This window comes from Protopterus annectens, chromosome 7.part0, assembly GCF_019279795.1.
Source record: "Protopterus annectens isolate FY-2018-M chromosome 7.part0, PAN1.0, whole genome shotgun sequence".
NCBI classification, from domain to species: domain Eukaryota; kingdom Metazoa; phylum Chordata; order Ceratodontiformes; family Protopteridae; genus Protopterus; species Protopterus annectens.
The window spans coordinates 663,393,206-663,416,301 of NC_056739.1; positions in this window are offsets into that span (position 1 = coordinate 663,393,206).

Consider the following 23,096-nt stretch of genomic DNA (forward strand, 5'->3'; position numbering starts at 1 on the left):
ATCTGATAGTCTATTGGCCGTTTTGGGCCAATTTCTAACTCTTTCAAGTCCCCCCATTTAAAACCCACTTTAGCGTGTTTTTTGCACTTGTTATTACTCAGCCAAGCTACTCGTGGTCCTGCATAGAGGTGCTAGCAGCAGAGAGTCTAAAAGAGCGACTGGTTACCTGATAAAAGTGTTTTTTGACTGCTACTATCTGGGCGTCTGTCCGATCTAGCTAAATAACAAGTATTTCTGCTTCTTTAACTGTTTTAAATTATTTAAAGTTCTATTTGCACCCGCACTTTTAAAGTTTGTCCTGTTTGTTGCATTTACCTGTTGAGGCTACACACTCAAGTGCGCTAGGCTGTGTTACATATTTATTGCATTTTTCTGCTGTTTATTTGCATAAAAAGATAAAAACAAATAAATTATCCTTGTTTTGCACACCTTTCCTGACATAGAGTAGCCCAAATACAGGCTTTGCTGTATTCTGGACTTTTGGAAAGTTCCTGTGTTGCCCATTTCCTTTCTTGGATAAAAGGAGGAGTCTTTGTTCACCAGTGGGAGTGGGGAGCTTAGAGCAGCCTATCTCTCCCAGGAGGAGTGTTCCACGCACAACAATCTGGTAGTCTATTGGCCATTTTGGGCCAATTTCCAGCTCTTTCAAGTCCTCCTGTATAAAATCATCGTTGGTGTGGTTTTTGCGCTTGTTACTACTCAGCCAAGCTCCTCGTAGTCCTGCAGAGTGGTGCTAGCAGTAGCGAGGCTAAACAAGTGACTGCTTACCTGATAAAAATGTTTTTTTTCCTGATACTACCTGGGCGACTGTCCGATCTAGCTAAATAGCAAGTATTTCTGCTTCTTTAACTGTTTTAAACTGTTTAAAGTTGTTTTTGCACCTGCACTTTTAAAGTTTGTCCTCTTTGTTGCATTTACCTATTGAGACTACACACTCAAGTGCACTAGCCTGTGTTACATATTTATTGCATTTTCCTGCTGTTTATTTGCAAAAAAAGAAAAAAACTAAAAAAATTATCCTTGTTTCCCATCTTTCCTGACCTAGAGTAGTCCAAATACAGGCTTTACTGTATTCTGGACTTTTGGAAAGTTCCTGTGTTGCCCATTTCCTTTCTTGGATAAAAGGAGGCGTCTTTGTTCACCAGTGGAAGTGGGGAGCTAAGAGCAGCCTATCTATCCCTGAAGGAGTGTTCCAAGCACAAGAATCTGGTAGTCTATTGGCCATTTTGGGCCAATTTCTAGCTCTTTCAAGTCCCTCTGTATAAAACCCGCTTTGGCGTTTTTTGCGCTTGTTACTACTCAGCCAAGCTCCTCGTGGTCCTGCCGAGTAGTGCTAGCAGCAGAGAAGCTAAAAGAGTGACTGCTTACCTGATAAAAGTGTTTTTTTTCCTGATACTACCTGGGCGACTGTCCGATCTAGCTAAATAGCAAGTATTTCTGCTTCTTTAACTGTTTTAAACTGTTTAAAGTTGTTTTTGCTCCTGCACTTTTAAAGTTTGTCCTGTTTGTTGCATTTACCTGTTGAAGCTACACACTCAAATGCGCCAGCCTGTGTTACATATTTATTGTATTTTCCTGCTGTTTATTTGCAAAAGAAGAATAAACAAAAAAATTATCCTTGTTTCCCACCTTTCCTGACCTAGAGTAATCCAAATACAGGCTTTGCTGTATTCTGGACTTTTGGAAAGTTCCTGTGTTGCCCATTTCCTTTCTTGGATAAAAGGAGGCTTCTTTGTTCACCAGTGGGAATGGGGAGCTTAGAGCAGGGTATCTATCCCTGGAGGAGTGTTCCCAGCACAAGAATCTGGTAGTCTATTGGCCGTTTTGGGCCAATTTCTATCTCTTTCTAGTCCCCCTGTATAAAACCCTCTTTGGCGCACTTTTTTGCACTTGTCACTACTCAGCCAAGCTCCTCGTGGTCCTGCAGAGTGATGCTAGCAGTAGAGAGGCTAAAAGAGCAACTGCTTACCTGATAAAAGTGTTTTTTTCCTGCTACTATCTGGCCGACTGTCCGATCTAGCTACATAGCAAGTATTTCTGCTTCTTTAACTGTTTAAAACTGTTTAAAGTTGTTTTTGCACCTGCACTTTTAATGTTTGTCCTGTTTGTTCCATTTACCTGCTGAGGCTACACACTGAAGTGCGCTAGCCTGTGTTACATATTTATTGCATTTTCCTGCTGTTTTTTTGAAAAAAAGAAAAAAACAAAAAAATATCCTTGTTTCCCGCAGTTCCTGACCTAAAGTAGTCCAAATACAGGCTTTCCTGTATTCTGGACTTTTGGAAAGTTCCTGTGTTGCCCATTTCCTTTCTTGGATAAAAGGAGGCTGCTTTGTTCACAAGTGGAAGTGGGGAGCATAGAGCAGCCTGTCTATCCCTGGAGGAGTGTTCCCAGCACAAGAATCTGTTAGTCTATTGGCCGTTTTGGGCCAATTTCTAGCTGTTTCATGTCCCCCTGTATAAAACCAGATTTGCACAGTTTTTGCGCTAGTTACTACTCAGCCAAGCTACTCGTGGTCCTGCAGAGTGGTGCTAGCAGCAGAGAGGCTAAAAGAGCGACTGCTTAACTGACAAAAGTGTTTTTTTCCTGCTACTACCTGGGCGACTGTACGATCTAGCTAAATAGCAAGTATTTCTGCTTCTTTAACTGTTTTAAACTGTTTAAAGTTGTTTTTACACCTGCACTTTTAAAGTATGTCCTGTTTGTTGCATTTACCTGTTGAGGCTACACACTGAAATGAGCTAGCCTGTGTTACATATTTATTGCATTTTCCTGCTGTTTATTTGCAAAAAAAAAAAAAATTATCCTTGTTTCCAGCTTTTTCTGACCTAGAGTAGTCCAAATACAGGCTTTGCTGTATTCTGGACTTTTGGAAAGTTCCTGTGTTGCCCATTTCCTTTCTTGGATAAAAGGAAGCTTCTCTGTTCACCAGTGGGAGTGGGGAGCTTACAGCAGCCTATCTATCCCTGGAGGAGTGTTCCCAGCACAAGAATCTACTAGTCGATTGGCCATTTTGGGCCAATTTCTATCTCTTTCAAGTCCCCCTATATAACACTCGCTTTGGCGCGGTTTTTGCACTTGTTACTACTCAGCCAAGCTCCACGTGGTCCTGCAGAGTAGTGCTAGCAGCAGGGAGGCTAAAAAAGTGACTGCTTACCTGATAAAAGTGTTTTTTTCCTGCTACTACCTGGACGACTGTCCGATCTTGCTAAATAGCAAGTACTTCTGCTTCTTTAACTGTTTTAAACTGTTTAAAGTTGTTTTTGCTCCTGCACTTTTAAAGTTTGTCCAGTTTGTTGCTTTTAACTGTTGAGGCTACACACTCAAGTGCGCTAGCCTGTGTTACATATTTATTGTATTTTGCTGCTGTTTATTTGCAACAAAAGAAAAAAACAAAAAATTATCCTTGTTTCCCGCATTTCCTGACCTAGAGTAGTCCAAATACAGGCTCTGCTGTATTCTGGACTTTTGGAAATTTCCTGTGTTGTCCATTTCCTTTCATGGATAAAAGGAGGCTTATTTGCTCACCTGTGGGAGTGGGAAGCTTAGAGCAGCCTATCTATCACTGGAGGAGTGTTCCCAGCACAAGAATCTGGTAGCCTATTTGCCGTTTAAGGCCAATTTCTAGCTCTTTCAAGTCCCCCTGTATAAAACCCGCTTTGTCGCGGTTATTGTGCTTGTTACTACTCAGCCAATCTCATCGCGGTCCTGCAGAGTGGTGCTAGCAGCAGAGAGGCTAAAAGAGCGACTGCTTACCTGATAAAACTGTTTTTTTCCTGCTACTATCTGGGCGACTGTCTGATCTAGCTAAATAGCAAGTATTTCTGATTCTTTAACTGTTTTAAACTTTTTAAAGTTGTTTTTGCACCTGCACTTTTAAAGTTTGTTCTGTTTGTTCCATTTACATGTTGAGGCTACACCCTCAAGTGCGCTAGACTGTGTTACATATTTATTGCATTTTCCTGCTGTTTATTTGCAAAAAAAGAGAAAAACAAAAAAAAATATCCTTGTATCCCGCCTTTCCTGACCTAGAGTAGTCCAAACACAGGCTTTGGTGTATTCTGGACTTTTGAAAAGTTCCTGTGTTGCCCATTTCCTTTCTTGGATAAAAGGAGGCTTCTTTGTTCACCAGTGGGAGTGGGGAGCTTAGAGCAGCCTATCTATCCCTGGAGGAGTGTTCCCAGCACAAGAATCTGGTAGTCTATCGGCCGTTTTGGGCCATGTTCCAGCTCTTTCAAGTCCCCCTGTATAAAACACGCTTTGGCGCGGTTTTGCATTTGTTACTACTCAGCCAAGCTCATTGTGGTCCTGCAGAGTGGTGCTAGCAGCAGAGAATCTAAAAGAGCGACTGCTTACCTGATAAAAGTGTTTTTTCCTGCTACTACTTGGGCGACTGTCCGATCTAGCTAAATAGCAAGTATTTCTGCTTCTTTAACTGTTTTAAACTGTTTAAAGTTGTTTTTGCTCCTGCACTTTGAAAGTTTGTCCTGTTTGTTGCATTTACCTGTTGAGGTTACACACTCAAGTGCGCTAGCCTGTGTTACTTACTTATTGCATTTTCCTGCTGTTTATTTGCAAAAAAAAAAAAACAAAAAAAATGATCCTTGTTTCCCACCTTTCCTGACCTAGAGTAGTCCAAATACAGGCTTTGCTGTATTCTGGACTTTTGGAAAGTTCCTGTGTTGCCCATTTCCTTTCTTGGATAAAAGGAGGCTTCTTTGTTCACCAGTGGGAGTGGGGAGCTTAGAGCAGCCTATCTATCCCTGGAGGAGTGTTCCCAGCACAAGAATCTGGTAGTCTATTGGCCGTTTTGGGCCAATTTCTAGCTCTTTCAAGTCCCCCTGTATACAACCCGCTTTAGCTCGGTTTTTACGCTTGTTACTACTCAGCCAAGCTCCTCGTGGTCCTGCAGAGAGGTGCTAGCAGCAGAGAGGCTAAAAGAGCGACTGCTTACCTGATAAAAGTGTTTTTTTCCTGCTACTATCTGGGCGACTGTCCGATCTAGCTAAATTGCAAGTATTTCTGCTTCTTGAACTGTTTTAAATAATTTAAAGTTCTTTTTGCACCTGCACTTTTAAGGTTTGTCCTGTTTGTTGCATATACCTGTTGAGGCTACACACTCAAGTGCGCTAGCCTGTGTTACATATTTATTGCATTTTCCTACTGTTTATTTGCAAAAAAAAAGGGAAAAAATTATCCTTGTTTTGCCACCTTTCCTGACATAGAGTAGCCCAAATACAGGCTTTGCTGTATTCTGGACTTTTGGAAAGTTCCTGTGTTGTCCATTTCCTTTCTTGGATAAAAGGAGGAGTCTTTGTTCACCAGTGGGAGTGGGGAGCTTAGAGCAGCCTATCTCTCCCAGGAGGAGTGTTCCACGCACAAGAATCTGGTAGTCTATTGGCCGTTTTGTGCCAATTTCTAGCTCTTTCAAGTCCCCCTGTATAAAATCCGCTTTGGCATGGTTTTTGAACTTGTTACTACTCAGCCAAGCTCCTCATGGTCCTGCAGAGTGGTGCTAGCAGCAGAGAGGCTAAAAGAGTGACTGCTTACCTGATAAAAGTGTTTTTTTCCTGCTACTACCTGGGCAACTGTCCGATCTAGCTAAATAGCAAGTATTTCTGCTTCTTTAACTGTTTTAAACTGTTTAAAGTTGTTTTTGCACCTGCACTTTTAAAGTTTGTCCTCTTTGTTGCATTTACCTATTGAGACTACACACACAAGTGCACTAGCCTGTGTTACATATTTATTGCATTTTCCTGCTGTTTATTTGCAAAAAAAGAAAAAAAAACAAAAAATTATCCTTGTTTCATATCTTTCCTGACCTAGAGTAGTCCAAATACAGGCTTTACTGTATTCTGGACTTTTGGAAAGTTCCTGTGTTGCCCATTTCCTTTCTTGGATAAAAGGAGGCTTCTTTGTTCACCAGTGGAAGTGGGGAGCTTAGAGCAGCCTATCTATCCCTGGTGAAGTGTTCCCAGCACAAGAATCTGGTAGTCTATTGGCCATTTATGGCCAATTTCTAGCTTTTTCAAATTTCCCTGTATAAAACCTGCTTTGGTGCAATTTTTGCCCTTGTTACTACTCAGCCAAGCTCCTCGTGGTCCTGCAGAGTGGTGCTAGCAGCAGAGAGGCTAAAAGAGTGACTGCTTACCTGATAAAAGTGTTTTTTCCTGCTACTACCTGGGCGACTGTCCGATCTAGCTAAATAGCAAGTATTTCTGCTTCTTTAACTGTTTTAAACTGTTTAAAGTTGTTTTGCTCCTGCACTTTTAAAGTTTGTCCTGTTTGTTGCATTTACCTGTTGAGGCTACACACTCAAATGAGCCAGCCTGTGTTACATATTTATTGCATTTTCCTGCTGTTTTTGCAAAAAAAGAATAAACAAAAATTATCCTTTTTTCCCACCTTTCCTGACCTAGAGTAGTCCAAATACAGGCTTTGTTGTATTCTGGACATTTGGAAAGTTCCTGTGTTGCCCATTTCCTTTCTTGGATAAAAGGAGGCTTCTTTGTTCACCAGTGGGAGTGGGGAGCTTAGTCAGCCTATCTATCCCTGGAGGAGTGTTCCCAGCACAAAAATCTGGTAGTGTATTGGCCATTTTGGGCCAATTTCTAACTCTTTCAAGTCCCCCATATAAAACCCTCTTTGGCGCGTTTTTTTCACTTGTTACTACTCAGCCAAGCTCCTTGTGGTCCTGCAGAGTGGTGCTAGCAGCAGAGAGGCTAAAAGAGCGACTGCTTACCTGATAAAAGTGTTTTTTTCCAGCTACTATCTGGGCGACTGTCCAATCTAGCTAAATAGCAAGTATTTCTGCTTCTTTAACTGTTTTAAACTGTTTAAAGTTGTTTTTGCACCTGCACTTTTAAAGTTTGTCCTGTTTGTTGCATTTACCTGTTGAGGCTACACACTCAAGTGTGCTAGCCTGTGTTACATATTTATTGCATTTTCCTGCTGTTTATTTGCAAAAAAAAAAAAAAATTATCCTTGTTTCCCGCTTTTCCTGACCTAGAGTAGTCCAAATACAGGCTTTGCTGTATTCTGGACTTTTGGAAAGTTCCTGTGTTGCCCATTTCCTTTCTTGGATAAAAGGAGGCTTCTTTGTTCACCAGTGGGAGTGGGGAGCTTAGAGCAGCCTATCTATCCCTGGAGGAGTGTTCCCAGCACAAGAATCTGGTAGTCTATTAGCTGTTTTGGCCAATTTCAAGCTCTTTCAAGTCCCCCTGTATAAAACCAGATTTGCGCAGTTTTTGCACTTGTTACTACTCAGCCAAGCTCCTCGTGGTCCTGCAGAGTGGTGCTAGCAGCAGAGAGGCTAAAAGAGCGACTGCTTACCTGATAAAAGTGTTTTTTTTCCTGCTACTACCTGGGCGACTGTCTGATCTAGCTAAATAGCAAGTATTTCTGCTTCTTTAACTGTTTTAAACTGTTTAAAGTTGTTTTTACACCTGCACTTTTAAAGTTTGTCCTGTTTGTTGCATTTACCTGTTGAGGCTACACACTCAAGTGTGCTAGCCTCTGTTACATATTTATTGCATTTTCCTGCTTTTTCTTTGCAAAAAAAAGAAAAAAAAATATCCTTTTTTCCAGCCTTTCCTGACCTAGAGTAGTCCAAATACAGGCTTTGCTGTATTCTGGACTTTTGGAAAGTTCCTGTGTTGCCCATTTCCTTTCTTGGATAAAAGGAGGCTTCTTTGCTCACCAGTGGGAGAGGGGAGCTTACAGCAGCCTATCTATCCCTGGGGGAGTGTTCCCAGCACAAGAATCTGGTAGTCTATTGGCCGTTTTGGGCCAATTTCTAGCTCTTTCAAGTCCCCTGTAGAAAACCCACTTTGGCTCGTTTTTTTGCACTTGTTACTACTCAGCCAAGCTCCTCATGGTCCTGCAGAGTAGTGCTAGCAGCAGAGAGGCTAAAAGAGTGACTGCTTACCTGATAAAAGTGTTTTTTCCTGCTACTACCTGGGTGACTGTCCGATCTAGCTAAATAGCAAGTATTTCTGCTTCTTTAACTGTTTTAAACTGTTTAAAGTTGTTTTTGCACCTGCACTTTTAAAGTTTGTCCTGTTTGTTGCATTTACCTGTTGAGGCTACACACTCAAGTGCGCTAGCCTGTGTTACTTATTTATTGCATTTTCCTGCTGTTTATTTGCAAAAAAAAAAAAAAAAATTATCCTTGTTTCCCGCCTTTCCTGACCTAGAGTAGTCCAAATACAGGCTTTGCTGTATTCTGGACTTTTGGAAAGTTCCTGTGTTGCCCATTTCCTTTCTTGGATAAAAGGAGGCTGCTTTGTTCACCAGTGGGAGTGGGGAGCTTAGAGCAGCCTATCTATCCCTGGAGGAGTGTTCCCAGCACAAGAATCTGGTAGTCTATTTGCTGTTTTGGGCCAATTTCAAGCTGTTTCATGTCCCCCTGTATAAAACCCGCTTTGCGCAGTTTTTGCGCTAGTTACTACTAAGCCAATCTCCTCGTGGTCCTACAGAGTGGTGCTAGCATCAGAGATGCTAAAAGAGCGACTGCTTACCTGAAAAAAGTGTTGTTTCTTGCTACTACCTGGGAGACTGTTCGATCTAGCTAAATAGCAAGTATTTCTGCTTCTTTAACTGTTTTAAACTGTTTAAAGTTGTTTTTGCACCTGCACTTTTAAAGTTTGTACTGTTTGTTGCCTTTACCTGTTGAGGCTACACAATCAAGTGTGCTAGACTGTGTTACATATTTATTGCATTTTTTTGCTGTTTATTTGCATAAAAAGAAAAAAACAAATAAATTATCCTTGTTTTGCGGCCTTTCCTGACATGTAGTAGCCCAAAGACATGCTTTGCTGTATTCTGGACTTTTGGAAAGTTCCTGTGTTGCCCATTTCCTTTCTTGGATAAAAGGAGGCTTCTTTGTTCACCAGTGGGAGTGGGGAGCTTAGAGCAAACTATCTATCCCTTGAGGAGTGTTCCCAGCACAAGAATCTGGTAGTCTATTGGCCGTTATGGGCCAATTTCTAGCTCTTTCAAGTCCCCTGTAGAAAACCCGCTTTGGCACAGTTTTTGCACTTTTTACTACTCAGCCAAGTTCCTCCTGGTCCTGCAGAGTGGTGCTAGCAGCAGAGAGGCTAAAAGAGTGACTGCTTACCTGATAAAAGTGTTTTTTTCCTGCTACTACCTGGGCAACTGTCCGATCTAGCTAAATAGCAAGTATTTCTGCTTCTTTAACTGTTTTAAACTGTTTAAAGTTGTTTTTGCACCTGCATTTTTAAAGTTTGTCCTGTTTTTTCCATTTACCTGTTGAGGCTACACACTCAAGTGCGCTAGCCTGTGTTACATATTTATTGCATTTTCCTGCTGTTTATTTGCAAAAAAAGAAAACAACAAAAAGAAAATATCCTTGTTTCTCGCCTTTCCTGACCTAGACTAGTCCAAATACAGGCTTTGCTGTATTCTGGACTTTTGGAAAGTTCCTGTGTTGCCCTTTTCCTTTCTTGGATAAAAGGAGACTTCTTTGTTCACAAGTGGGAATGGGGAGCTAAGTGCAGCCTATCTGTCCCTGGAGGAGTGTTCCCAGCACAAGAATCTGGTAGTCTATTGGCCATTTTGGGCCAATTTCTAGCTCTTTCAAGTCCCCATGTATAAAACCTGCTTTGGCGCAGTTTTTGCACTTGTTACTACTCAGCCAAGCTCCTTGTGGTCCTGCAGAGTTGTGCTAGCAGTAGAGAGGCTAAGAGAGCGACTGCTTACCTGCTAAAAGTGTTTTTATCTTGCTACTACCTGGGTGACTGTCTGATCTAGCTAAATAGCAAGTATTTCTGCTTTTTTAACTGTTTTCAACTGTTTAAAATTGTTTTTGCACCTGAACTTTTAAAGTCTGTCCTGTTTGTTGCATTTGCCTGTTGAGGCTACACACTGAAGTGCGCTAGCCTGTGTTACATATTTATTGCATTTTCCTGCTGTTTATTTGCAAAAAAAGAAAAAAACAAAAACTTATCCTTGTTTCCCGCCTTTCCTCGCCTAGAGAAGTCCAAATACAGGCTTTACTGTATTCTGGACTTTTGGAAAGTTCCTTTGTTGCCCATTTCCTTTCTTGGATAAAAGGAGGCTTCTTTGTTCACCAATGGGAGTGGGGAGCTTAGAGCAGCCTATCTATCCCTGGAGGAGTTTTCCCGGCACAAGAATCTGGTAGTCTATTCACCGTTTTGGGCCAATTTCTAGCTCTTTCAAGTCCCCCTGTATAAAACCCACTTTGGCGCGTTTTTTGCACTTGTTACTACTCAGCCAAGCTTCTCGTTGTCCTGCAGAGTGGTGCTAGCAGCAGAGAGGCTAAAAGAGCAACTGCTTATGTGATAAAAGTTTTTTTTCCTGCTACTACCTGGCCGATTGTCCGATCAAGCTATATAGCAAGTATTTCTGCTTCTTTAACTGTTTTAAACTGTTTAAAGTTGTTTTTGCACCTGCACGTTTAATGTTTGTCCTGTTTGTTGCATTTGCCTGTTGAGGCTACACACTGAAGTGCGCTAGCCTGTGTTACATATTTATTGCATTTCCTGCTGTTTGTTTGCAAAAAAAGAAAAAAACAAAAAAATTATCCTTGTTTCCCTCCTTTCCTGACCTAGAGTAGTCCACATACAGGCTTTGCTGTATTCTGGACTTTTGGAAAGTTCCTGTGTTGCCCATTTCCTCTCTTGGATAAAAGGAGGCTTCTTTGTTCACCAATGGGAGTGGGGAACTTAGAGCAGCCTATCTGTCCCTGGAGGAGTGTTCCCAGCACAAGAATCTGGTAGTCTGTTGGCCATTTTGTGCCAATTTCTAGCTCTTTCAGGTCCTCCAGTATAAAACCTGCTTTAGTGCGGCTTTGCACGATTTTGCGCATAGCGCAGCATCTGGCAGCGCTGCTTAATTGGGTTTAAACCATTTTTGGCTCCACAAAGTCTGCTCTTCACTTTTTCCCTTAGAACTGCTCTAGTTCTCATAATTAACACCCTATTCATTCTCTAAAGCCTGGCACTTGCTCACTAAAGCAATTATGTTAGTCAACACTAAAAAATTAAAAGCACTACACCCTCACAAACTCTCCTTGAGTACCTTACTCCCCATTGGCCCTTTTTTCAATTTTAAAGGAGTTCCCTGTACTATTCTAACATGTCCAAAGGTCACTTGGCAGTCTCCTCTCCGGTCCAGCTGGTGAATCTGGGAATCTTGAGGCAATGTTACAACTGCCTCATGTACACAGACAACCCTCTTTTCCTCCCAACAAGTTCCAACATATGTGAGAGATGCAACCGTATTGCCAAACTGGAGGCTAAGCTCTTGTAACTCAGTACTGGTGTAACCAGTAAGGAGGAGAAAGTATCCATACTCACTGCAATTCCATTCTCACATAGACCTACCACGACAGCAAACCAAACACATAAACACACAAAAACATACTCGGAGGCTCTAAATAAAAATCTGCCTAAGCAGCAGAGACCTCCAAAGCAGACACCCAAGCAACCACTATCCCAAAACAAAACACGTGCAACACATAGTTCACAAAGCCAGTGTGCTGAACAGTCACAGCCCTTAAGGCTAAACAACACACCTGATACACTTGTAAAAGGTGATTCTATCATCAGGCACACTGACGTCCCGCTCACCAGGCTGAACAAGTAGAAGGTCATGGTGAGCTGCCTGTCAGGCACTAGGATCCGCCACATAACACAAGCACTCAGGTCACTCCAAGGCAAGTACAAATATGACTCAGTCATTGTCCATGCTGGTGTGAATGACGTGAGATGTACTTCCCTGGACTACATGAAAAGAGACATAGAGGAGCTCTCTGAGCATGTAGCCCAAGCTGGTATGACCCTGACTTTGAGTAGCATCTTACACTCAACAAGAATGATGCCACAATATGAAGACATGATGAACAATTTCAACAATTGGCTTAAGTATAGGTGTCATTCAAAGGGGATCCAATGCCTGTCAGCCTGGGATGACATGCTCAACAAGCCATGCTGCTTCGCTAGGGACGGCTTGCACCTGTCACCCTTGGGCTTTCAGATATTGGCAAAGGCTCTTGCCACCCCCATAGTGCCTTTTTTAGGCAAGGCTCAAAAGACAAACCCACCTCCATAGGTATCACAAGGGATAAGAAACTAAGAGTAATGCTACTCAATGCCAGAAGTCTAAACCTCAAGATGCACGCACTTGAAACTCTCCTTAGCATGGAGAACATCTATATCTTTGCAGTAACAGAAACCTGGTTCAAGGTTCCTGAGAGCACTCCAGCTCTACCAGGTTATACCTCTTACCATGCTTTTCGGCCCCAAAACTCGGACCAAACCACAAAAGGAGGGGGAGTATCAATATTCATCAAAGATACCCACACCTCCAGGTTGGTGGCACAGCACGAAGCATCAGAGACTATCCATGTGCAACTAACAGTGGGTAAAACTGCCTTCCAGTTTATAGCCTGCTACAGACCTCCCTCCCAAACCCAGGAACCCCACTCGGCCTTCCTGAGAACTCTGGAAAATATGAAGGTCTCTCCAAACACCATTATATTGGGCAATTTCAACTACCCAAACATAGATTGGGAGCATTACTCTAGCTCCAACACCCTAGCCCAAATGTTCCTAGAATTTATAAACTCAAATGTTATGGAACAACTCCCACAAGAGGGGAAAACATACTGGACCTGATCATCACCAACATGGGGACTCTATGCGCCAGACCAGAAGTGTATCCCTCACTGGTAAGATCAGGATGTAAATTAATCTTACTGGATATCCACATCCTGACCCCATCCCCTGCCCAGAAAATCACAGTGAAAAACTTCTCTAAAGCAAACTTCACACTACTCAAAATCAAGGTGAAATCCTTCAAAGCCCCCAGGCCTGTGGAAAATACGGCCCAGACCACAGAATCCTTTATAAACGCATTCTATGAACACCTCCAGGAATGCATGGATCATGCAATCCCAAATAAAACTAAGACCCAATCCCCCAAAGGCAAGTGTCCTGTCTGGTGGACCTCAGCCATAAACAAACTATACAATAGAAGAAGGAAGTTACTACATGATAGAGCAAAATCCCAAAAAGGGAAGGCATTTCTGATCAGTATTAGCAAAAAACTATGGACACTCATAAAATCATCTAAGGCCAGCTTTGAGAGAAAAATTGCACAGGACACTAAAGGTAATCACAAATCTTTCTTTAGTTATGTTAGGAACCTGGTTGGGAATTCCCAGATATGCTCAGAATTAGTCCAAAATGACAAAAAATACACTGAACCCACATACATTGCCAACATCCTGGCCGACAGGATCAGCACAACCCCCCCCCCACCAAAAGAGCAAATATCTATTCCAGCAGCGTGCTGCCTGCCTGATATCTCAGATGCTCAGGTAAGAACCACCCTCTCCAAAGCAAAAAACACAGCATCAATGAGACGAGACAGTGTCCCGGGCTGCATCCTACATGAACTCTAAGATGAGCTGAATGCAAACATAAAGCTACTGTTCAATCTCAGCTTTACTACAGGATATGTACCCAAAGAGTGGCGTACAGCAACAGTGGTCCCTCTCCAGAAAGGTGGCGCCTCAACGGATCCTGGAAACTATCGCCCCATAAGCCTGACTAGCTTGGTCTGCAAAGCTATGGAAAGCATCATCATGAAACTCATATATAAAGATAATGGGGACCTACAGACACTGGATCCTACCCAGTTCGGCTTTGTTAAGGGCAGATCCTGCCTCTTAAACCTGGTTGATTTCTTTGAAACATTCACCAAGGCCATTGATGAGGGGAAAGTGGTCCATACAGCCTACCTGGACCTTGCAAAAGCCTTCGATACAATACCCCACTCGGGCATCATAGATAAGCTATCCAGCTTAAATATAAACCACTATGTCACTAGATGGGTTGCAAACTGACTCAAGGACAGAACCCACATGGTTAGAATTGCTGGAGCCATGTCAGACTCCAAACCAGTTACAAGTGGCGTCCCACAAGGCTCAGTCTTGGGACCTCTCTTGTTCAGTATATATTTCTCGGAGGTACAGGCCAACACAGAAGGACTGTGGCTGACCAAGTTCGCAGATAACTGCAAACTGGGCACCATAATCAACTCTCCAGCTGACACAAGCATCCTCCAAAAGGGTCTCATAGAAACAGACAACTGGTGCCAGAGCCATGACCTCAAGCTAAACGCCAAAAAGTGTTTAGTCATCCCCTTTGGCAAAAAAAAGTGCCCACAAATTATCACATAGGTGGTAATCCATTAAGTATGGAAGAAGTAATTAGGTACCTGGGGACCCAAGTTGATACCAATCTCTCATTTGACAACCACGTGGCCAAAGTGGTTAGAAAAACATTCTATATAGCCCAACTAATCATGAAGGGATTCACATCTAGATCAGGGGAGGTCATTGTGCCTCTTTACTCATCCCTCATCAGGCCCATAATTGAGTACAATGCCCCTTTTGGGATGTACCTTACCAGACACCTGCAGCAACTAGAAAGACCCCAAAAGTACCTCACAAAGAGGATCAAAGGGCTCAAACAGATGGTATATGCTGCCCGGTTAAAGAAACTCCAACTCTACTCGGTTGCATACTGCCTGCTTAGAGGCGATGTGTGCCTGACATATAAAGTCCAACCCGGAATTAATAGACATGCTGCACCTCAGAAAATCCAAATCCTATTGAGCTACGCACTCTAGGGACTTGAACCTCAGCACAGAAATAAATAGGACATGCTGGAGGGACAGATTCATAACCAGAGGCTCCCTTCACTCTGGAATAAAATTCCAGTCCAGGTTAGGCAGAGTCCCTCACTGACTCTCTTCAAGAGGAATCTTGATGAGTAGATAGAAGATCATAGGTTTACCCCGGGTATCATGCCTGTGTCACTGTTAGACAGAGGCACAGTAAACTAAACCTTGAAAAAGGGCATAGTAAAATTCATTTAAATGGGTGGCGAAAGCCAAACACACTCTGGCTAGGCTTACAAATGCCCTAGGGCAGATAGCCTAGTATGAACCTATGAACCTTATGGCAGACACTCAGCATGGCTTCTGTCCTCATCACAGCACTACTTCAGCCCTCCTAGCCTTTACCAACACCATAAACCATAATTGCAACAATAATTATATATCCTCAGCCCTCTTCTTGGATCTTTCCAAGGCATTCGATATGGTTGATCACCAACATTTAATCCACACCCTGCAAACATTCTGTCTAGATACTAGAGCCCTTCAATGGTTTCAGTCCTACCTGAATGGTCGACAGCAGGCTGTCCTCTGGCAGAACAAACTCTCTAGCCTTCTACCTAACACCCTTGGAGTACCACAAGGCTCTATACTAGGGCCCTTGCTGTTCTCCATCTTCATTAACAACCTTTATACTGTCATCCCAAAATCCAGCTGTATCCAATATGCTGATGACTCTACTCTGATTTGCTCGGCCATATCTCCAGTAGAGTTATGGTCATCTACCCAGACCACCTTTAATATAATGGAAAACTGGCTTTCTGAACGTTGTCTGATCCTAAATCCCAAAAAAACTAAAATGCTGTTATTTTCACCAACACGTAAGTCTACCGCTTTCACCGTTACCATAAATTCAAATGATGGCACAATAATCTCCCTTGACCCCCCCTACAAAACTATTAGGTGTCATCATAGATAATAATCTAAAATTCGACCTACATGTTAACCAAACTATCAAAACCATCAATAAAAAACTAGGGTCACTTTACAGAATAAAAGCCTTCCTAACGCCTCCATCTAAAATTGCCATAGCTCACTCTCACCTTCTTTCAACCCTTCTGTATGCATCCCCTCTACTCTCGAATTTAAACAAGACTGTCCTTAACAAACTGTCAATTTGCTACAACCACATTGCCAGGTTTGCTACTGGGCTGCCATTTAGGACACATCATTGCATCAATCTAAACCAGCTTGGGTGGCTTGAACTACACCGCCTAATCCAGTATAACCAACTGATTATGGCCTATAAAATCCTCTATAATCCGGAAAATACTCCTTCACTTAAAAATATTATCTCCCCCTATAACAATCCTAGACCACTTGGATCCTCTAACAAACTAGTAATTCAGACTAGCAAAATTAATAACACAGCCGGTGACTCTCTCTTTGAAAACTCTGCAAGTAGATCCTTGAGCTTTCTTCCAGCTGATATTACCTTACTTTCCACCTTAGGTCAATTTAAAAATAGACTCAAAAACATTTGTCACTTAACTGGCTATGTCACTGTATCATGCCTGGCTACCTCTCTCTAGAATGTGTAAAAATCTGTTAACCAGCTTACTGTGTAATTTAATTTAATCTTGACTCATGCTCGGGATTAACTCTAACCTGTTGGATTTGTTTAACTTGCTTACTTATGTAATCTCTGTAAATAGTCTGTTTGTAATATGTAATGCTGGAATTATGTAATGCTGTATCTGCTTACCCTTGGAGACCCCCCCCCCCCCCGGGCCTCTGGTGAAAATGGACATGCATCCAGTTGGATCCTGGTCAACAAATGTAAAATAAAAAAAAAATAAAATTCATTTAAAAAAAATAAAAATTATACTCTGAGTTTCTAAATAAACTTATGTATTTATATTTGTTTACTAGTGCAGTGCATTGATCTCAGTGGATCGTTTGTAAGCACAGCCTGGATAAATAGGATCACCTAAGAAGTGAGCAAAATGTATTTACAGAGTTATTCTAAATATGTAAACGTATCTGTTATATTTGCTAGATTCAGTGTTAGAAAGGAATGTTCTTCCACTCAACAAAGTAAAGATGTACTTAAACTTCTCGCAGAGTTTTTTTTCAATTCAAATCTAGTATGTGTCAAAGAATTGCTTAGGATTTTTGGATACATGCCTTCCATGACTCTCTTGATTCCCTTTGCCAGACTTCACATAAGAAACATTTAGCAGTACAATTCATCAGTCTGGGCTCCACATCTATTTCCTTTATCTTTTTAGTTCCCTGTTCTAAGGCTTATAAGGCAGAAAGTTCTAAGGTGGGTAGACCAGATGTGCATCATTCTGACTGGTCTTCAAGTCTGCCCATGCTCTAACCCCTCCTACATAGTCACTCTGGCTGCCTATAGGCTAATCCATTTTGGAGATAACTATAAAGGCAACCAGAGTGACTAAAAATCTACAGTACGTTTTTGCCGTCTCTTGCAGATACATCTCTGAGACTTCTCCAGTACAGCGGTCTCCAAGGCTTCCTATCAGACAGATAAAATTCCTTTTGGTGACTGTTTTTCACACATGAAAATATAATAATATATCTTTTTAGTGCTGTATCTATATGTATTTTGTGGTAAATAGCAGTATTTCATTTTAGGAATACCAGTTTTTCTGGCATGTCAGTCCATGATTTGTGTTACTGTCTCTCAAGGGATTTCTTTCAAGGAGTTGACAGTGATTTAGTACTCTAGGGCTATATTTAAGTTTATTTAATTTTTTAAAAGTTTCTGGGAAAGTTTGAACATATTTGTTTTGGAGAATAACTGGGTTTTATGTGACTGATGTGCTCACAGTTGGTGTATTTAGATTTTACTTGATTTTACAGGGCAGCTAATTTATTGAATTGTGTTTATTTATTTATTTATTTAGTTAGTTAGTTTGGCAGGTAATTCTTGTATGTTGCTTGTTTTACTTTGTTGTTGGGTAATTTTGATTAGACTACAAGGGCTGAGTGCTGTTGTACTGTTTAGGCTTACTAGTGACAACTTACCTTCTGACAACTCCTTCTGGCATACCTTACAGCAGTCAGGCTTCTTCCCAGCTACAACAAGGATACTTAGCCAGATCCCAATAAATTTTGGGATCCCCAAGATACATAAACATCAGAGTGACCCCCCCCCTTTTAGATCAACTGTGGCGGCAAAGGGCTCTAAGACAGAACCAATAGCAGCCCTTGTGGATCAACACTTTAAGGCACCCCTCAAGTCCTTTACTTATATCTTGAAAGACTCACGGCATTACCTAGATTCATAGAGGAGAATACCTAGTGGCAAGAACTTTGTGTTCATCACAATTGATGTCATTCATCTCTTTTCTGTTATATCCCATGAGGTAGGCTTGGATTATTTCACTCAAACATTGAGACGGAATGGGTTGTTGGACCAAACCAGGATTAACTTACTGGTGGACCTGGTTGAAATGGTGCTTATCAGCAATTTTCGGTTTTGAGGGTGAATACTTCAGGCAAAAAACAGATGTGGCTATGGGTGCAAAGTGCACCCTGATTTTTGCCATCCTTATTTTAGCTGAATGGGAGAAAAGGGAGATATTTACCTCAGTTTACATGAACAGAATTTTTTCTTATCATAGATTTTTGGATGCTATCCTTATTCTGTGGACAGGAGGTTCTGAAGAGCTGTTAGAATTTATAAATTATTTGAACACAGCGACTGATTTTTTTAAGATTTACATATAAGACCAGCAGCAAAAATATTGATTTCTTCGATATTTTTTGAGAAGAACCGTTTAAGTGGAGAACTCTCTTCCAACATTTTTAGGAAAATATTCAAACACACTCCTAGAATATCATAGTTGCCATCCTTTTCATCAAAAACAGAGGGTCATTAAAGGCCTAATGGTCAGGCTCTCCAGGTTGGTCAGTGTTAGAAAAATATGTATTAACATATGTGTGCAATGCTTATTTTAAATAAGGGAAGATTAACACGTTTTTATTCTATATGCAGCATTAGTTCTATATGAAGCTGAAAACATGCTTTTCTGAAATTGTGCTTTCTGACACTGCAAGATGCACTCTGACCTAGTTTGCTAGCACAGCAAAATACATGTTTTTGCTTTGAAAATGTACTGGAAAGCAGGTGATTTTCTGCTAGGTCAGGAAATTAAATAGAGAATAATAATAATTCTGTAGATCCATTCATTATGAACAATAAGCTCTGTTCATGCTAATGAAAAAGTGCACAAGCTGCAAGAAAGTTAGATACTATAAACAATGAACTGCTTCAGAAATCTGTACTTGCATTGTGCTTGAGTTAGCCATAGTACCTAGACTTGTAACATCACATAGCAAGAAAGTTATAATTGACCGGTGGTTGTCAAGGCCATCCTGTTTACTGACAAATCTTTTTTAAACTTTTAAGAGTCAGCTAGAAATGTGAGAAACATCTGTAAAGGAACAGAATTGTGAACTGGTGATCTACTATGTCAGCCATAGTGGGCAATGTCTTGAAAGAAAGGTATAATAATCGTGACACTTCCTGATTTAGTCAGACAAACTCTGTAACTGCATTTTTTGTCTCCTTGCGCAAGAATAAAGATACCTGAACTGAACCTTATGCTTTTGGTCTTTTGAAGTATTTTCTTTGACATTTTGTGGTCCTTTGGAGCTGGAAACCCTCATTTAGCCTGGGATCAGATGGGCCAGGTGGCAAGAAACTGCGCAGGGAAGATACCACATCGGATCTTCTTCATTGAAAGACCTCCGATTGAATTGTCATGCAAAAGAGGCCAGCCACTTTTCTGATCTACAACTGAAGGCGGGTTTTGTTTGAACAGTGAGTGACCAATCGCTTTTTTCTGTTTTAGATCAGGGACTTGATTGTATTTGCTCTGTGAGAATTTTGTTAAAATTCAGGGACAGAAATATTGCTATCTTGTCATAGATCAGGGAAACAGAATAAGTAGGTAGGTAGTCTGAAGGGACTGTAAACACTTGGTGGTACCACATTATAAATAAAAGGGTTACGTAACATTTAAAAGGTTAGAACAAAATGGGTAATACGTGCACAAAAACGCAAAAGACCCCAAAGCCCACCGTTAACTGAAGACGCAAAATATATGCGATCACAATGCGCCGACAACGTTAGATATTATACTAAATGGGTTAATAAATATGAATTTGATGGGAAACTAGAAAGATCCTCACTTATCAAACTTATTAGACAGTTAAAAAATGATTCTAAAGGTCGGGTTAAAAAACAGCGTAAATTAGGAGTTTCTCAGGCACACAGATGGATTGAGGAAGCAAACCGAAGAGAACAAAAGAATAAAAATTCAAAAGCAATGTTTCTAGACAAAGAGGATAATAACTTAGTTATAGCATCGGCCCCTCCGACCCCTCCGGTTCTGGTTCCCTTACCAGTTCCCTTACCGGAATATGAAGCAAAAGAACAAACTGTCCCACCTCCACAATATCCAGTTGCTCCTATAAAACCACTACCATTTGTTAGAGATCCTATCGAGACTAGGTCTCGAACACGTAATTTAAAAGGGTATATTGAATTATATCAAATAAATGGAAATTCACGGGCTATGAGTGAAGAAGAGATATGCCCACTCATAGAAGTACCAAATCCTTAGGCAGGACAAGAAGGGCAGGACCCAACTCTCTTAGTATACAGACCGTGGACACCGGAAGACATCTGGAAAGCCACAGAGGGAATTCTCCACCCAAAAATTAATTTTAGAAAGTTCTTAGAAGACTTATAGGGCATGAGATTAAGTTATCACTTAAACGGAGAGGAAGTAGAAAAAGTAGTCAGACAAATAGTAGGTCCAGATTGGCACATGATCAGTGGCAACTGGAATCCCCGTGACGCTGCACTTAGGCCCCTCCCACATAGCAGCGCAGAACTAGATAACAGAGTGAAAGGTCTGACAGACCGAATTTCTGAGAAATGGAAGCCTAGGGCAGACTGGACTTGCATTAATCAATGCATCCAACAAGAAAGTGAAACTGTTGATAGATATTTTGCCAGACTATTAGAATGTTTTAACAACCACTGTGGAATGCAGGTGCCTGAAGACCAGACACAAGATTCCCCATATGAGCAGCAGTTAAAGAATGCATTTTTGAAAGACAGTATTGCACCCATAAGCAGTTTTATTACAAAACATATGGTAGACCATCATACAAGCAGATTACAATCACTGCTTGAATATGGTAGACATGCCGAAAGGCATTTTAATAACAAAAAGAAAAAGAAAGCCCAAGTATTTTCTGTGGAAGATGGAGAAGTTTATTTAGTACAGTCCGGACAAAAGGGCAAAAAGAATGCCCAGGGAAACAAACAATATGATCAGTGATTAGAGGATTTTGAAGGGAGAAAGAAAAGAGGTGAGTGCTTCAAATGCGGTAAAAAGGGACACTTGGCAAGGGATTGCAAGAAAAATAAGAAGGCGGAAGTGGAAGACAAAAACAATGAAGGTGAGGACTAACTATATGAAAGTCAGGAATCACTAGATAGGAATAATAGAGAAAGGACAAATGAGAATGTGATAGAAGGAGCAGAGAATGTGATAATAGAGGAAGTGCAGGAAGCTACAGATAGTGAAGAAAACAAAATATTAGACCTAGCCTTACTGAGCTTAGAGTTCTATCTAGCTGACACAAAACCAGAAGTGACACTCCTGGTAGAAGGGAGGGAAGTCAAATTTTTGTGCGATTCAGGGGCATCACGAACCCTGGTACACCCCTACAAACTACCAGAAAATTAAGAATCACATGACTTTATACTAGTAAAAGCAGCTAATGGACAGCTGTATTGGGAGCCTCTCTCCCATAACATTGCAATAACAGATCCTGTTTCAGGATTAACCCAGAAAAGTAAAATTGTTGTTTCTGCAAAATGCCCAGTGAGCCTTTTGGGCAGAGATCTTATGCAACTATTAGGCATAGCAGTAGTTCCAACCATGCAGGGTATGGAAGCACAGTGACAAATTAATACTTTTGCAGTGCAAACGGAAGGTGAGATATTTTACTGGTACAGCCAGGACTTAGTTATGACTGGCCCTGGAGCAGTAACTGAAGAGTTAATGAATGAAGCTATCAGTAAGTTCCCCTCCCTTTGTATTGACATACAACACCTGTTGCACTGTACTCTGTATTATTGTAATACACCAGGACCTGACAAAGAATGTGAACAAGAATTGTTTAGAAATCATGCAAACAGATTAGTGCTGTGTAATTTGTACTGGGACATGAAAGGGAACAGTGTAGTTAGCTGTTCATTACCACAGGAGTTCTTTTCACTTTACAAATCAAATCTATTACCACATGCTAGTTAAAGTAAAGAGAAAGATTTAAAATGGGTAAACCTAGGAGAAAAACATCACAAAATGGGAAAAACAGACAGAATCAGAATTGTCAGAACAGGGAATACAAAAACAGAAACTGAACTGGATAACACAAACACATTCAGCTGTACACTTGTAGTCCAGCAAAGACAGCTGAGAAGCCCTCTTATTAGAAGAGGAAGAAAAAGCTTTGTTAGACATACCAGAAACTCACTGGTCAGCAGGAAAGTCAGACGTAGGACTTATTTGCACAGCAGGACCAGTTACTATCACACCAAAGTCAGCATTTAGACCACAAAAGAGACAGTACCCCTTGAGAAAAGATGCAGAGGCAGGTATTAAACCAATCATAGCAGCTTTACTTAAGAAGAGAATACTGGTGGAATCTCCTGATTCACCATGTAACACACCCTTATTCCCAGTTAGAAAAGCAAACGGAGAATGGCGTATGGTCCAAGATTTACAAGCTGTAAATAACGTAGTAATACCAAGAGCACCTACGGTGCCAGATCCACATACCTTGTTGAATGATTTAAAACCTCAACAGAAGTATTTTTCTGTGGTAGATATCAGCAACGCATTCTTTTTGATGCCAATACACCCTGACAGCCAGTATTGGTTTGCATTTACATTTCAGGGGAAGCGGTATACATATACACAACTACCACAGGACTATAGTGAAAGCCCAACAATATTCTCACAAGAGATAGCAAGTAATTTAGCAGGATTTATCCCACCGAGAGGTAGTCAAATTTTACTTTATGTTGATGACATCCTGCTGGCCGCCCCTACCCAGCGAGATTGTAAGGAAGATACTATAGCATTATTAAAATTCCTAGCAGTTGAAGGACACAAAGTAAGCAAAAATAAATTGCAGCATTGGAGAAAACAAGTGAAATACCTTGGATATGTAATATCCAAAGATGGCAGAACATTAGATGAAGACAGAAAAGTAGCGATCTTACAAGCACCTAAACCCGCAACCAAGAAGGAAATGATGTCCTTCTTGGGTACAACTAATTTTTGTCGAAGTTGGATCCCAAACTATGCTTT